Here is a 15,191-nt window from a genome sequence, read left to right as displayed (position 1 = left end):
CTTTGACTGAATAAGATTCTAATTAAAGTTTCATGGGAAATGTGGCAATTTTTGGTGCATATTTTAAAAGAACTTTTTGTTTTAAGAAGTGGAAGAGTGTAAATTAATCTGAGAATCTGTAATTGGAAAATAGAAAGTGAGACAAATATTACTTTCTAATGTTTCTCTAATTTGAATGGTGACAGCATTGCACACAATTTTTTTTTAACGTAAGAGCTTGTCTGTCTATATGACAGGAGAGATAAGTAATAGATATTATGCTGTAATAGCTGTATACAAAGAACATTCAGAGCTCAGTTGTTTTTTCTTACAATAATTATAAATTCCCCTTTTAAAGTAATGGCTGCAATCAATTTTTTCCTCAGACTTGGAGGACTTCAAAATATTGAAATACAAAAGAGTGAGATTAATAAAAGGTAATCCTTTGAAAGAAAAAATATGGAGTGTATAACACAAACTGTGTGAGGAGGCCTTTTAACTGCAGACATAATTTTGGACAGTGTTTCTGTAACCCACAGTTTGCAATTGGCTAAAATGTCCCTCATCACAACAAATCCAGAATGCACATGCACAGAGTGTAACGTGACCTTGTGCAACGAACCAGGGGCCCCGAGTGGGCCTGTGCTCCCTGAGTCCTTGCCATGACACTCTTCAAACATTGGTATTGTTGGCTCTTTTCTTGCCATCAGCTAAGCTTCAGAAGAGCTGAAACTGGGCTGTAGCAGATTCTTGTATGCCCAAGAATCTTTGCCTGGCCCAGAGGAATGATGCAAGAGAGAATTTGGGTGCATGAGACCCTCAGACAAGTTCAGGCTGCAACCAAGTGTGAGAACATGTTTGCCCGCTGGGCAAGTTGGTATCTGAGAAAGGGTTCAGACTCCCACTCCATTAGGAATTTAGACCTGGAGTTTACAACCTGTGGCTCATGAACTGTTTTTGACTTAAAGCCTACAGAACGCAATGAAAAAAGGAAAAAGGCAGCCTCCTGCTGCTAAGCTTATACTTGCTCCACAAAGTTGTTGTCAGCCTGGGAAGATTTGCAGGGCTCTAAAAAGAAAACCATGAGGAAAAAACCCCTGATTTGTGAGCCCTGCTTTTCAGCAGAGATTGAAATATAAAGAGTGCAGTTAGTCACAAGAAGATACTTGAACTACATTCAAGGAGTTGTGAGAATGATGATTTAAGTACCTGGGAGGAAAGATCCTTTAGGTGAAACATATTAAATTCAATAGGAACAAGTTTAGGCCCAAAACTGGAGAAGATTAAATAAACTATGAGTATTCTAATACAAATCCTGTGAAATAATATATTTATCTATTAATCAAAGAAATGTGAAGATTTTTGGAAAAGATAATTTTAAATTAACAAAAGCCTTAAATACCCCAAACCTAATCAAATGGGAGGAAAAATATATTTGTTTTTTATTGCGAATGACCAATGTTAAATATGCAATGCACCCTGGTTTTACATACACGACAGCATGTTTTTTTTCAGATGAAAACAGATTTTTGCTCTATTATGGTACATATTTTTAGCAGTAATTTTGGGAGATTTATGAGGAATCATAATGAACATAATTAAAATAATCCAATTATCCTGGATGTGCAATTTTGCCAGTTCTGATCTGTGTTTCATTCTCTGATGCATCAGCATTTGAATACAAAAGGTTAAATTAGACCCCACAGGATTATTTATATGTGTATTTGCCAAAGCAAAAAATAGAGCTTTCCAAAGTGCTTTGAAGTGCATTATGTCACTTAAACCTTCATAATGTGCATAATAAATGTGCATATTACAGATGAGTCAATCACCATATTTTTCCAGAGATAAAAAGAGCGGTCAGGGGAAAATTGGGGCACAGACTATACAAAAGTTTAATGTTCCTCAAAATCTGAAGAACTTTTGTATTACTCATGAGGTGTCTTTAGTTTGCAGTTGGCCTCTTTTTTTTTTTTGTCAGAAGTGGCAAATATGCTTACTGATAAAATCAAATCAATCTCAATTCTCAACAGTCTGTATTCAAGAACTCCATAAGAAATTTGTGAAGACTTTCTTTCATAGAACACTCAATAATGAACTTCACATGAATCTTTTGTACTAACTTTAGTCTTAATTACTTTCCAGTTGGGATTTACTGGTGCATTAAATTTCTCTATATTGAAGGAAAAAAGACTAAAATCTGTGGCCCATATCCTATAACTGAAAAAGCAATGATGGATTTTTTAATACTTGTAGATTTGAAGAATTTTTCTTTTTTCACTTATACAATTAAATACCTTAGATAATTTCTCATTATTCTGGAGAACAGCAAATTTTCTGTTTAAAATACTACCTAAAAAATACAAGGAAGTTGCTGGCTAATTACAGGAGGAAGTGAAAATTATTTGTCTAGTTCAAAATGCTGCAACTGCGATTTCCATGGGCACAGATTATTATGAAATAGAAACCAGCAAAAAAATACATAAATATAAAGCAATTTTCCATCAAGTACTCCAGGAGATTGGTACTCCAGGCATGTTCTCAGCACTGGTGATGTTGCACCTGGAGTACTGTGCCCAGTTCTGGGCTCCCCAGTCCAAGAGAGATACAGACATCCTGTAGAGAGCCCAACAAAAAATCAAAGATATGGGACTGGAATAACTCCTCCATGAGCAAGTGCTGCGAGGGTTGGAACTGTTCAGCCTGGAGATGAGAAGGCTCAGGGGAACCTTATCAATGTATTTAAGTATCTGATGAGAGGGTGCAAAGGGGACAGAGACAGGCTCTCTTCAGTGGTGCCCAGAGACAAGACAGGAGGCAATGGGCACACACTGAACACAGGAGGAGCCATCCAAACATCAGGAAACACCTTTTCACTGTGAGACACTCGCTCTCTGGAAAAGTTTGCCCAGACAGGTTGTCAAGTCTTCCTCTTTGGAGAGAGTCAAAAGCCAGCCCTGGACAGGTCACACTAGGAGGCCTTGCTTGAGGAGGGCGTTGGACCAGCTGACCTCCAAAGGTCTCTTCTAACCTTAACCATTCTATGAATTGTTGAAAAAAATCAAGCTTACACAATTTTTCAATTTTTCTTGTGTAGTTTCAGAGAGCTGGGCTGTTTATTTTGGTTTTGGTTTTGGTGGGGGTTTTAAAATTGGTTTTGGGTGTTTTTTTGTTTGTTTGTTTGTTTTTTGTTAGATGAGTGGATACCGTTCTCACCTTTCTACATCCTAGTATGCAATCTGCCCATGAGTGTGTTGAACTTAAATCAGGAGGATGAAATCTTTGTAAAGGGATGGGCACGCCAGGTTTTCTTCTATTGTACTTTCTTAAAGCTGTCTTAAGCCTCCTCTTGGAGAAAACAAAAAGTTTCAAGATCCCAGCAAAAACTATATACGAGAAACACAGAGACAAAAAAGACAGAAGACTCTAGAATTACAAATAGAAACTAAGGCTGTGGATGCCTTTCAGAAGTGGAGGGCTAAAGGGCTAAATACAGGGCTAAAGGAGAGAGGCAAATTTGGTAAGTATACATGTACCGATCTACCAATCTATTCTATGTTAATTTGGTCAGATTAAATTTAATACTGCTTTTTTCTTCTTGTGTGTGTGCAATTGAACATCACTGGTCTCTTTTACTTAATTTCATCTGGTTTTTGTTGGGTTTTTTAAATTATTTGTGTAGATTGTAAAGTCAGACATTAATATAAAGACTAGAAGCAGAATAGGTCAGAATAGGTGTACGTCAGGAGATCGATCTGTTCTTACAAAATATATTGTATTATGCTATTTTTACTCTTAAGATAACAGTATCTATAACAATTAGGAATGTTTTTTAATTATTTGTTATTTGGAAAGGATGAAAAATGAGCATTTTTTACAGAGTTTAATGAATCACATTATACATTTTCCACCATGTCACAGTAAATGCATGGTCTTACTGGGGTCTTTTATTAGCAGACTGTAGAACATATTTTAAAACTTTATCATTATAACTACTATTTAAAAAATATTAGTTATATTACATAAGTGGTTACTAGTTATACTACATGAGTGGTTAATAGTTATATTACATGAATGGATTCCCATAGGTTATATTACCACAATGCTGTTACTACAACGAGGTTTTCCATATGCTTCCTTTCTCCCTATTCTCAGTAGTTGTGTGCACTAGCTTTCTTTCTCTGAGGGGAAAAATATGATTTTTAAATTATTTTTATTGTTCACATATTTGTGTTAGACCAAAGGCAAGTGGAAAGAAAGTCTGCACTGAAGAGGTTGCTATTTTTATATATACCTCTGACCCAAGTTTTTATTCAATTTCCTGTTGTGCTAAATACTGAAACAGACACAGAACATAACTTATTTTACTCTTTAAGCTTATATGTAGGTACATTTTTTTCCTGCACACACAGAACACAGTGGCATTTTTCTGACCAATTCCTAATAAATGGAACTGAAAGCAGGTCAATAATTTGTCATTTTATTCATTTTGCTGTAATGTCCCCTCTTCATCATGAGGGTGCTGTAGCCATGAAGCTTCGCTTGCATTCTGATAATTGTCCCTTAAAGTCAGGAGGTCATGAAATCACACCTAGCAAACTTGCACAACCACAGCATCTTAAAGGATGCACAGTGGTATAAATAGATAAGCCAATGTATGTAGTGTATAAATACCAACAGTGCTGTGGTATAAATACCACTGCTACATGAACCAGTACTAGTTGGTAGCAATGTACAGAGTGCCACAGGACATTTAGAGGTGTATAGAGATGGCATGAAGTTTTCCAGCAGCCAGTGAACAAGGAGACATTCCAGTGGCTTGTGGATGTAACTCATTTTTTGACAGACTTACTAAGAGTTGTGATTATCATTCTATTTAGGGTAGTGCATGTTGTTCACATGAAAAAATTCAAATATTCAGCAGTGTTCTCAATTATTGACAAAGGTGTCATTTTAGAGTGGATAGAGGTTTCCCCAGAGAAAAATGCAGAATTTTTTTCCTTGGGTAGATTCAGGAAATTTTTGTTCCCATGAAATATATTTAATCCCCATTTTCAAAACCCACTATTTCAAATCTGGGAGGTACTACTATGACATTTGGCAGGAGTAGAAACTAATGACCCCTTGAGATCCATTCTGACCTACTGTTTCACAATTCTTTTGTATGTCTATTACTCTTTTGATTGAATCGGATGCTCAGTTTTTGAAGCTCCTTTGGATAGATTCCACTTAAGGAATCAGTGTCAGGATACCAGCTTTAGGCCAGCTTGAAAAATCCTGTTGAGACAAGAAGCTTATGTTTTAGTGGCCTTGCCTTGTGTACATTTCACATACTTTCCATATAATCCCATATTTTGGTAAATTCTGTCTCAGATGAAATATTTACTATATGACTCAGAAAAAATGTTTGAGAAGAGTTTCATCTTGCAACAGTAGCTCACACTGCCTTAAAATATCTTGTGTTGTGGGGCCTTGAATTTTTTCTGGTTTTAATTTTCTTCTGTAATTATTGATATGTAATTTATCTATCAGAAATTTCATGGAACTGGTTTATTTGTGTTTCTTTGAAATGACGAAGAAGGGTTACGTAAATTTTATCAGTTTATTTTTATATTTCCCTTTTTGCTCTAGGGTGGTGGCTTGAAAACATCTGAACATGTAATCCCTTGAGATCAAGCTCTCTATTATCAGTCAATATTTTTTTAAGTAGAAGTGTCTGTTCTGAGAGAAATAGGTTGCAGTTAATTGATATTCTCAGTTACAGATGAAATTATTGAATACTGGCTCGTGATAGCTACCTCAGGTGAGAGTAGAATCTGCTCTGCCTAAAATTAATTAATTCTTGTGTGTGGTTCAGCACTGCAATAGCCATGCTCTTTTTTTTCATTTAAATCCTCTGCACATAGGATTTCATAAGGCTACCAGGAGCAGGCATCAGAAGGATCTCCACAGTACCCTAATTTGACAGTGCAATCCATGAGTCCTTGAAGCTGCACATTCCTGCAGTTCTGTGATGTGCTGGAAGCACAGATCGTGATGTTCCACGGAAATACCACTGTGTTGCTGGAAGCACATGAAAATGCACAGTGATTACATAAAAGGTACCACATCATTCCTGTTAATTGATTACTTTGATTTATTCCTCTTTCTCGACTGATAAAATTCATGGTGATATTTCTGAATGTAAAGCATATCCTATAAGGAGATTTATTTAAAGGGTGACTGTTTCACTAGCATTTTAGTTGATTCAAAAATTATGTAGTATATTAAGATATGAGTGCCAGTAAAATTCCTCATTCAACTTCAAACACATGACATACCATGTGCATAAAATACTACACTAGATTCTAAACTTGACATATAAGAGAACTTCAACACTCAAATATTTGCATACTTAGATGAGATAATTAGTGTTTTCATGTCACTTTGCTGAAGTCTGATAATGAACATCAAAAAGTTGCTACATAAGCAGCAGAACTAGTAATTTGTTTGTGTCATCTGTTTCCTTAATGCAGATGGAAAGCTCTTCAATAATGCTTTCATAAGATCTGTTCTCTCTATTACTGGCCTACTTCTGTAAAGTTTGTAGATATGTAATGTCTTTACAATGTCTTTACCTCCTGTTAGTTTTGTTAGAAATCAGGTTGGAGAAGGTATTAGGACAGTGTGATGAATTTAGTCTTGGTTTCTCAGGAAATTATACTAAATTACTGTGCTTTTTTACCATTTCAATATAGTGCACAAGCAGCACTCTATGAACAGATGTTGCTTCTTCTTTAGCTAAAATCAGTACATTGTACTATTAAAAATACATAGGTAAGATATATGACATAACAATATTGAAGTGTTTTTCCACTCTGGAAGTGATCTTTTTGTTTGCTGAAGTGCTTTATAAATTCATGTTACCTCTTATCTGCGTTGTCCAGCTGCCAGTTTGCCACTAATTTACCAGAACAGCAGCATCTCTATTGTTTTGCTCTGAGAATGGAGATGAAGAAATCATGAGTCTGCCTTCCAAAATTTCAAGGAAAAGATAGTACGTTGGCTAAACTTCTTCCTTGCAGCTTTTCTAGTAGGAGTTATGAGGGTTTTATTGAGTAAACAGCAGCAAGGCAGATTGCATTACAGTGTTGAACATATGTTCTTTCATTAAGAGAAGAAAGGCTGAGAAGGACTAACACTAAGAAAGGCTGAGGCACTCGCATGTCTTGACATTTCCATGTTTTATAGAAAACTTCTGGCACCTTATGCTGTACATTATATGGAAAGAAGAAGAATATAGGTTGGGAAAATTTTTGCTAGGCATATTTCAGTAATGTTAGTAAAATATGAATTAGAGTTAGTACATGGTAAAGACTAAATTGAGAGTTTTTCAAAGATCTCTGATTTAAAGTAAGATTGAATACAACATTAAATAATTAAGAAGTTTTGTTCAAGGAAGTATCCATTAATCCAAATAAAAAGACTTGAACTTGAGTAAGTGCAATTTTTAGAACTAACTAAAAAGACTGATTAAGAAAAGAATCTAAAAAGATTCATTAAGATTTCAGAAAATTTCACAGTAATAGCCTTTCCTTGTGGCCTTCTCAATACAAGTTAGAGATGCTAGAGGTAGATAAGTGGCTTAAAGTATTTTAACAGTAAACAACAAGTCAGTTTGGAAATTATTTTATCTAAACTAGGTACCCATTCAACTTTAGACAAAACTATGCCTGATAGCTCGAGTCACAGCTGATATAGTGAGATATAATCCTAATTTGCTTCCCTTCAGATAAAACTCCAGATCAGATTGTAAAGTTCAAGGCATTTGCTGTTACCACCCCAATTTTATTCATTGCCTGGAGGTTTTAATACTTTATTTGTAGATATTAAATACAAGTTGAATCTGAATGTTATTTTATTAAGTGGAGAGACATTATTTTAAATGAGTCATAGATGAAAACTGTATATCAGGAGTCCAAGTACTAATTAAAAAGAATATGCCAGATTCAGTGGCATAAAAATACCATCATGATGAACAATTATTATAGGATAAGATCCTTTTTTGGCAGAAGATACATTCCTTGGATTTTCGTGTCATTGCCTAAAGCAGTAAGAGCTGCCATGGTTAGTGACTGGCAATTTAATCCCAAATTTCAGGAGGCTTGCCAGACAGAAATTTTAAAACTTCAGGATTCAGAGACTTTGTGTTACATGTGCTTGTAAATTAAAACAGTTGGAGTCTTTTACCAAGTCTTACTTGTAGAAAGTTCAGGAAAAGGCAAGATCATTTGTTTGCCCTATAAGTTAGGATGGTAAAACTATAATTTTGAAAAGAAAATTCTTTAATGAATATTTATCATCATTCTCCCCCCCACCCCTGACCCCAAAATTGCTTCAACGTTCCTGAGCACAAACATCTCCCTTATTTTAGGAGATGATCATATTTTAATGTGAAAACAACTCAAGGAAGAGAGAACAGTACATTCTAGGAAGTGTGTCAAATTCAGTTCCAGTCAACAATTTAAACTGTGACAGTCTTATACTGCAGTTCTTAAAACAGGTGCTTCTTAGTGCAAGTTATTTCCTGTTAGACTATGGAGTGGGATTTCTCAATAATTTTCTGCATAGTTGTGAGTTGCATCATTGAATTAGCCTGCCATGTTTTACTAAAGGCTTTTTAGTGATGCCTAGCTCCTAATTCTGGAGCCATCAAATATTTGAATTACTATAGATATGCCAGATTTTTTTGAAGGATGAAGTTCTTTTTCCATTTAATGGCAAATCTTACCTTCATGAGATAAAAACCACAGTGTCTCTACCAACAGTAGTAAAGGTCATTACAGGCTACTGGGTTAAATAGAGGATGAAAAGTGCAGTCCAAGACCAAATATTTTGCAGTTGAATATTGTTCAATAAGTATCTGAGTGTCTACTATTTAGACTGTTTTACTATGTAGAGAGCATCCATTTTTCAGATTATAACTAGTGCAGTCAGTAATCCAGATAGTGATTTAAATTCTCACTTAACCTTTCCTTCTCAGGCATTTGAAAATACTTGTATGCTCTTAAAAAAATTCTTATTCTGATGAGGACATAAGAGTTACAGTGTTATTTCCTTTGAGATTAAGTGAAAGGACAAATGGTGACCTCAGCCTGCTAAGATCTAGGATGTTGTGGGAGTTAAGGCAGCTCACCTGAACTAATAAAAAACTTAGTTTTTGCACCTTTCCTAGGATCAATTTTGATAACAGCACTGATGGGTTGCCATTTAGACAGCACACCTGTAGGTAGCTTAACTCTGGGAGCTCAGCAGTAGTGATAAAGTGAAGGACATTTCTACCATGAACAAGCAGTCTGACATTAAGACAAGAAAGCTCTCTTTTCTGTAAGGACCTCAGGGTCTCACCAGTCCACATGAGCTGGCAGTGTGCTTTACAGCAGAGTACTCACAGGAGGGGAAATAGGAGAGCAAGGGAAGTGATTTATTTCAGGATTTAATTTTCTCACTTTTTCTGTCAGAGAAAGGAGGTACCCTAGCATCATATAGTATAAGGATAGGTTACTGATTTGGTCTCACATCTATTTGAGATACAAGTTGTCCAAAAATATGTGGGACTTCTTAAATTATTATATCATGAATGTTAGCTTCTTCAGAGGATGCAGATAAAATCCAGTGTTGCAGAGTGTACAAATCCAGTCTCTAATAATTTTGTCAATGGAAAATCCCAAAGGTTACTACTTCTATACAGATTACAAGAATCAACAGTTTTTCCTTTTGAATTGATGGCAAAACTGCCTGAAAATTTTCAAGTGACTCAAACCCAAGTAAATGAGTCTTGAAATCAGCTGGGCCATGGCACACTGTGATACATTTATCAAAGAATATACAGATTTCACATTCTCCCCATAATTAGTTCTAACAGCCATCTACTCTAACTTGTTTAAACCACCTCAAAATTTCCAATCAGATAATGTGGCAAACTACTAAGGAACAAAAATGAAGTAAAAAGATGTGATTAACATTTAGCACCTGAGATAATTTGAGAGTGAAAACAAAAGCTATCTTTGGGCTAAAGATAAGTTATCCAACACTGACAGATGCATTTTTTCAAAAATTAAATGTGATCGCATTTTGACACATTCATATGTCTTCTACTGTAATAATGGACAGAAAGGTTTGAGGTTCGTGGGCATTATACTCCTTCCACAAAGAGATGTAGAGATGGTAGTGCTTAAAAAACTCCAGTGCTGAAGTCTCTTTATCTTTAGGGAGAGCTTTCCTTTATGTGAAGAAAAACAACCCCAAAAACTTACAAAGGACCTCAGGCCTCACTTATGCTCTTCAGTGGAGATGAAATGACAACCTACTACCTGTCCCTCTGTCTGGGGACAGATTAATACTGCCATTAGCAGTTTGCCATAGACAATGGTCTGCCAAAGTCTTAAGAATGAGAGCTTTTTTGTTCTGTGAAGAGCCTGGTTTTCCTAACAGAAAGAGAGATTATTGACATTCCATGCTAAAATCTCTGTTTGACAGAAGTTGTATGCTACAATCAGTACTTTGAATTGGGACAAAGAACTTTAAAGTCTTGGCCAGTTAATGAAATTTGCATTATCTGCTTTGAATATGCATTTGAATGTGATATGTTCTAAGGTTTCATGTCCTCTTGGCATTTGCTCACAGCTAGTCAGATCTCTTGTTTTTTTCTTTTCTGAAATTCTTTTTGAATTTGTTCATGGTTATACTGTGTTGAAATTGACGCCTCTTTCAGTTGGGAATGCGAAAGCAGAAGGAATGCCTTGTATCTTTTCTGAAGAAACAAGTAAGAATTTCACAACTTGGCCCAGAGATTGGTCTGCATCCTGGGGACTTACGGCAAAAAAAAAAGCTTAAATGTCATGGGAAGCTTTTCCTCATTATTTGAATCTCTTTTTTTAACCAGAAATATGTATGTCCTAACATCTGTAGCATAAAATTTTCTGTTGTTGTTTTTTTTTTTAAACTTCCTGTATGGTTTGCATGTATTTGTAGGAAATTTCAAAGGCTTTTTTTAGTGTCAGTTACTCTAGCATACATTTTATAAAATAATTTTCCATCACTGAAATTTACAAAAAAAATTTTATGTGTTACAACTATAATCAGGGTGAAATAAAGATGTACCATTTTGTTTTCCATAACTAACTATTACTCTATATCATATAAAAAAACCAAACCCAGGAGAAAGAAACATTCTGATTATGAAGCTTCAGTGATTTAGTCTGCAAATGTCTTAAAAATTCTGTTTTCTGGGATGTGGTTACAGGTGCTGGAGGAGCTGACATTTGTCTGGGTCTGATTTCTGCAAAGGAAGCCTTTTGCTTGCAGAGGCAGGACTGCCAGGTCTCAAAGGCAATGCTGCCACTAATAAAACCAAAAGTGTGCAAAAATATTCTGGCTATGAGAGAGAAACCCAAGAAATGGGAACAACTGTAGAGAAAATGGCTACCAGCTACAAAAGATGAAAGACACTTCAACCAACCTGTGCCAGAAAATAAGAAAGAAACTTGCTATTAGACACAGGATGGGCAAATCAGAAGGAAATGCATGATTCCAGCATAGACTTTAGATATGTCTTACAAATTTTGGTCAGTTCTAATTGTTATTTAAGAGTAGATATTTTCCACCTACTCGTTTCTTTTCCATTTTTTTTCAAATTGACCTTTATCCAATTTTCTCCAACTCACACTCCCATTTTAGGCAGGTCTGAAGATCAAAGGTTTTGTCTTTAAAGAGAGACAATTCTTGCTATGCTGGTGAAGTCCCAGTCATTTCTCAGTCTTGTCAATAGTTTTGCAATACACCGATAAAATTAGCTAATCAATGGAAAGCACATATAGTGGATGTGCTTCATAAAGTCTGTGGGATTAGACATAACCAGGCAGTTCTGTCCAGTAGTATCTAAGGTGATGCAATACACTCACTGAAGAGGAATCAAGCGTGGTTGAGCAAGTTCTGAGTGAATCAAAAGAATCTTTCCTTGATTTGGCCAGAAGAAAATCTGATTGAACAAACACAGCTGGATTTTAGATTCATGGCTGTACCTCCCCAACATCCCCATACATAGAGAAAAAAAGAGGTGATAATTGGCATGGCTGGTAATATTGTGGGATGGCTTCCGAAGGATCAGCTAATCAGCTACTCATTGAGGTTATCTGTCCACTGATCTCCTGCTGACAGGCAGTAAAAATCATGGCTGCCAAATACTTTTAAAGCGCAGATTTCTCTCAGGATGCCAAGCCTGCAAGGCCTGTTATTTTGATGTAGTTTGCCTGGATGTAGAAGGCCTGATTTGGAAATCATTTCTCTTTGACAGATGTTGTTTTTGCCTTTGGCTTCATAGGAAAGTGAAGCAAGTAATAAACATAATAAAGTCACAGAACTTAGAGGTAAGCTTTCAAAGCAGTCCAAGAAAAATATTGTTTATACAAAATAATTCTTAACCGAAACCAGGACTGGCTCTGGACAAATACATAATTATAAACCATGGCATTCTCTTCTGACTGAACACCATATGATTTTATATTTACTTCCCATACATTTTGGGAAAGACAACATGCCGGTTTTTGAACAGTGACTATTTTAAATCCAACACAGTTTTTAAGGTATATTTGATGGTCACTTCTGACTAGAAGTAGCTCCTGCTTCTGGAGTATTTGAGAAACAGAGGTAGACTACAGACGTTGCAATGTTTTCTAAAATCTTGGGAGTGTCTTTGAGCATTTCTATCACAGCTTTGTTTTACAGGTTTGAGACTTCTAAATCCTCTCTCTGTGTGCCATATTGTACTGGGTTTTTATGGCCAGGTTTTGGTAGTGGTGGGGATTACAAGGGTGGCTTCTGTGAGAAGCTGACAGAAGCTTCCTCCATGTCCAGTAGAGCAGATGCCAGCTGGCTCCAAGATGGACACACCAGTGCCCAAGGCTGAGCCCATCAGGGACAGTGGTAGTGCCTCCAGGATAACACAGTTAAGAGAGGGAAAAAAATTACTGCACAATAGCAATTGTGGGCAGAGAACAGAGGGGTGTGAGCATGTGAGACAAGCAGCTCCACAGACACCAAGGTAGAGCAGAAGCGCAGGAGGTGCTGCAGGCACCAGAGCTGAAATTCTCCTCCAGCCCATGGTGCAAACCAGGATGAAGCAGCTGTGCCCCTGCAGTCCATGGAGGACCACAGGGGACCAGAGATCCACCTGCAACCTGTGGAGGAGACCGAGGCCGTAGCAGGTGGAAGCCTGAAGGAGGCTCTGATCCCGTGGGAAGCGCACACTGGAGTTGTGAACCTGTGGAGAGAGGAGTCCACATGGGAACAGGTTTGCTGGCAGGACTGGAAATTCCATAGGGGCCCCACACTGGAACAGCCTGTCCTTGAAGGGCTGACTCCTGAGGAGAGAGACCCACACTGAAGCAGTTCATGGAGAACTGCAGCCTATGGAAGAACTCATGTTAGAGAAGTTTGGGGAGGACTGTCTCCTCTGGGAAGGACCCTGCTCTGGAGCATAGAAGTGTGTGAGGAGTACCCCCTAAAGAATAAGGAGCATTAGAGACAGTGTCTGATGAACTGACCACAGCGCCCTCCCCTATCCCCCCATACTGCTGGAGAGGAAGGAGGTAGAGAAGACTGGGATTGAAGTTGAGCCCAGGAAAAAGGAATGGGCATGGAAGATTTTATTTTATTTCTCATTACTCTGATTTGATTGGCAATAAATGAAGTTTCCTGTGTTGAATCTGTTTTGCTCCTCATGGTATTTGGTGAGTGATCTTTCCCTGTCCTTGTCTCAACCCAGAGGCCTTTTGTTGTATTTTCTCTCCCCTGTCCAGCTGAGGAGGAGAGTGATAGACCACTTTGTTGGACACCTGGCATCTGGCCAGGGTCTAACCACCACAAATATCTAGGAACTTGATTGTTAGGTATTTTTCTGTTTGGAGTGCCAGGATTAGAATTTAATGTAAACTCTGCAGATTACAAAGGTTGGCTCATTTTATTTGCTACATTTGAGCAGCTTAATGTCATGGGGTTTGGTTGGTTTTTCTTTGTAATTTTCTTTTGCTCCTTTATACTTAATCTGACCTAATTTTTAAAACTCTCTTGCACAAGCCAATTCAAGCAATGTGACATAAAAGCATAAACTCTTCTGAAACCGTGGGTCATTCGAAACAAGAGATTGCTTCTAATTTTTCAGACTACAGGTTTTAAGCACAGAAATGACAAGAAAAATCTCCTTGTTCTTCTTTGGTCTACTTCAAAACCCATGATAAGGAAATCACACCTGCCTTGTACACACTGCTTAGAGAATCTTCTTTATGACTTCCTCTAAAACAGGACCATGATGATGTTAAATACCAAGAAAGACCCTTTGACCTCAGAGGTTTAATTTTAGCACTTAAAAGTAAGTCAATTTTTAAAGAGGCATGTGGCTTAAGGATCTAGAGCACGAAGAAAAATGAGACAGATTATTTCCCTTCTAAAACCAGCTACACTAAGAAAACCTAGAAATACATTTTATTTCCTCTCCTCTGAAATTCCAGTCTGGCATGCAATTTATTTGTTGTTGGAGCAACAGGCAAAACTCTGGGCTTTTGGACATATCATTGTACTGCTCATGATGAGAAACATACCTTTTTTTTTTTGCTTTATCCACACAGGTGACTGCTAATTCAAGATCATAGGATAATTCCTATTGGAGGGAATCTTGGAAGACTCCTAGGTCCACCCTCCTGCACTGACAGGATCAGCTGTGGGACAAACAAGGTTACTCAGGGCTTCATCCAACTGAGTGTTGAAAACCTCCATAGCTGGAGATGACACAATCTCTTTGGACAATATGTTCCTCTGCTTGACTGTTCTCATGGTGTCTCCTTATATTCAGTCCGAACCTCTTCTTCTTTCACCTCAATGTCCATGTGCTTGTTCCCCACTCTGAGAAATACTGAGTAGCCTGGCTCCAGTTTCCTAATAATGTCCCAGTAGGTACTGTCAAGGCTTCTGTTAGGTGTCCCCAAAGCTACATGTTCTGCAGGCTGAACAAGTCCTGTTCCTTCAGCTCTCCTCACATCATAAGTGCTCCAGCCCTCAACCATCTTGATGTCTCTCTGCTGAACTTGCTGCATTTTATCAATTTCTTTCCTGTATTTTGGGAGTCCAGAACTCAACATGGGATCTACATATGGCCTAACATACTATGTAGAAGGGGC

At 37.3% G+C, this 15,191-nt stretch overlaps 1 long non-coding RNA gene across 1 annotated transcript in view; it reads left to right on the top strand.

Moving 5' to 3' along the window:
- The window catches only part of LOC125326862, a 71,388-nt gene extending 58,520 nt beyond the window's left edge, over window positions 1–12,868 (top strand). Inside the window, exons 4-5 of the long non-coding RNA XR_007204042.1 lie at window positions 5,886–6,080; window positions 11,264–12,868. This is a non-coding gene — a long non-coding RNA (uncharacterized LOC125326862). The remainder of the gene's footprint in view (window positions 1–5,885; window positions 6,081–11,263) is intronic.
- Window positions 12,869–15,191: the final 2,323 nt, after the last annotated feature.

Source organism: Corvus hawaiiensis, chromosome 6 (genome assembly GCF_020740725.1).
Source record: "Corvus hawaiiensis isolate bCorHaw1 chromosome 6, bCorHaw1.pri.cur, whole genome shotgun sequence".
Lineage (NCBI taxonomy): Eukaryota > Metazoa > Chordata > Aves > Passeriformes > Corvidae > Corvus > Corvus hawaiiensis.
This window is presented reverse-complemented; position numbering and strand designations above follow the sequence as displayed.